We start from the raw sequence: 2500 nt of genomic DNA, 5'->3' as shown, positions 1-2500 counted from the left end.
TCTCTGCCTCGGCTAAATGGAGAGGAATTTCAGAAGGGCCAGGGCACAAGCATGGACCTTTTTCAGCTGTAAGGGAGGGAAGAGCAATGTGCGATGTAGGTCCCCGGGGCCTGCTGGAGGTCCAGGTCCATGCCCGATGTGAGTAGCAGCAGGGCAGCGCGCCCAGGAGCACATCTTTTTCGACCGTAAAGGGAGACAGGAGGCCGACTCACTGCCTCGGCTAAATGGAGAGGGAATTTCAGCAGGGCCAGGGCACAGGCATGGACCTTTTTCAGCTGTAAGGGAGGCAAGAGCAAGTGCGATGTAGGTCCCCGGGGCCTGTTGTCGTACCATAGGCACGAGTGGTGTGTGTGTGTGTGTGTGGCAAAGAGTTTCTGCGCAGTGTACCAGGGGCACGGGGAAAGGTTGTTGTACCATAGGCACGAGAAAAGTTGTCGTACCATAGGCACGAGAAAAGTTGTCGTACCATAGGCACGAGTGGTGTGTGTGTGTGTGGCAAAGTGCTACTGAGCGGTGTACCAGGGGCACGGCGAAAAGTTGTTGTACCATAGGCACGAGAAAAGTTGTTGTACCATAGGCACGAGAAAAGCTGTCATACCAGGGGCACGGAGGAAAGTTGTTGTACCATAGGCACGAGAAAAGTTGTCGTACCATAGGCACGAGGAGAGTTTGTGTGGCAAAGTGCTACTGAGCGGTGTACCAGGGGCACGGCGAAAAGTTGTTGTACCATAGGCACGAGAAAAGTTGTTGTACCATAGGCACGAGAAAAGTTGTCGTACCATAGGTACGAGGAGTGTGTGTGTGGCAAAGTGCTACTGAGCGGTGTACCAGGGGCACGGCGAAAAGTTGTTGTACCATAGGCACGAGAAAAGTTGTTGTACCATAGGCACGAGAAAAGCTGTCGTACCAGGGGCACGGAGGAAAGTTGTTGTACCATAGGCACGAGAAAAGTTGTCGTACCATAGGCACGAGGAGAGTTTGTGTGGCAAAGTGCTACTGAGCGGTGTACCAGGGGGCACGGCGAAAAGTTGTTGTACCATAGGCACGAGAAAGTTGTCGTACCATAGGCACGAGAAAAGTTGTCGTACCAGGGGCACGGAGGAAAGTTGTTGTACCATAGGCACGAGAAAAGTTGTCGTACCATAGGCACGAGGAGAGTTTGTGTGGCAAAGTGCTACTGAGCGGTGTACCAGGGGCACGGCGAAAAGTTGTTGTACCATAGGCACGAGAAAAGTTGTCGTACCATAGGCACGAGAAAAGTTGTCGTACCATAGGTACGAGGAGTGTGTGTGTGCAAAGTGCTACTGAGCGGTGTACCAGGGGCACGGCGAAAAGTTGTTGTACCATAGGCACGAGAAAAGTTGTTGTACCATAGGCACGAGAAAAGCTGTCGTACCAGGGGCACGGAGGAAAGTTGTTGTACCATAGGCACGAGAAAAGATGTCGTACCATAGGCACTAAGAGAGTTTGTGTGGCAAAGTGCTACTGAGCGGTGTACCAGGGGCACGGCGAAAAGTTGTTGTACCATAGGCACGAGAAAAGTTGTTGTACCATAGGCACGAGAAAAGCTGTCGTACCAGGGGCACGGAGGAAAGTTGTTGTACCATAGGCACGAGAAAAGATGTCGTACCATAGGCACTAGGAGAGTTTGTGTGGCAAAGTGCTACTGAGCGGTGTACCAGGGCACGGCGAAAAGTTGTTGTACCATAGGCACGAGAAAAGTTGTCGTACCATAGGCACGAGGAGAGCTTGTGTGGCAAAGTGCTACTGAGCGGTGTACCAGGGGCACGGCAAAAAGTTGTTGTACCATAGGCACGAGAAAAATTGTTGTACCATAGGCACGAGAAAAGTTGTCGTACCATAGGCACGAGAAAAGTTGTCGTACCATAGGCACAAGCAGTGCGTGCGTGTGTGTGGCAAAGTGTTTCTGCGCAGTGTACCAGGGCATGTTTGAATTTACATTCTGGAGTACCAGGGGCACGAGGATTTTGCCAGTGGTGTTTTGCTTTGTCAGTGGGAGGGGGCTTAAGTGTGGGTCCACGGGGCATGCTGGAGGTCAAGGTCCATGCTGGATATGCGCTGGAGGGTAACTGCAGGAGAAGGAAAGCTAGTGGGGGATTAGAGCAGGGGAGGATGTGCGTCCCCGGGGCCTGCTGGAGGTCAAGGTCCATGCTTAAGCTAGTGGGGGACTAGAGCAGGGGAGGATGTGCGTCTCCGGGGCATGCTGGAGGTCAAGGGCCATGCTGGATATGTGGTGGAGGGTAACTGCAGGAGAAGGAAAGCTCATGGGGGATTAGAGCGGAGGAGTATGTGGGTCCTCGGGGCCTGCTGGAGGGCAAGGGCCATGCTGGATTTGTGGTGGAGGGTAACTGCGGGAGAAGGAAAGCTAGTGGGGGAGTAGAGCAGAGGAGTATGTGGGTCCCCAGGGCATGCTGGAGGTCAAGGGCCATGCTGGATATGCGGTGGAGGGTAACTGCAGGAGAAGGAAAGCTCATGGGGG

Source organism: Aulonocara sp. 'chitande type north' Nkhata Bay, unplaced genomic scaffold (assembly GCF_057382095.1).
Source record: "Aulonocara sp. 'chitande type north' Nkhata Bay isolate Kocher_YH1m ecotype deep benthic unplaced genomic scaffold, A_spYH_male_GT1.1 unmapped_scaffold_33, whole genome shotgun sequence".
NCBI classification, from domain to species: Eukaryota; Metazoa; Chordata; class Actinopteri; order Cichliformes; family Cichlidae; genus Aulonocara; species Aulonocara sp. 'chitande type north' Nkhata Bay.
This window is presented reverse-complemented; position numbering follows the sequence as displayed.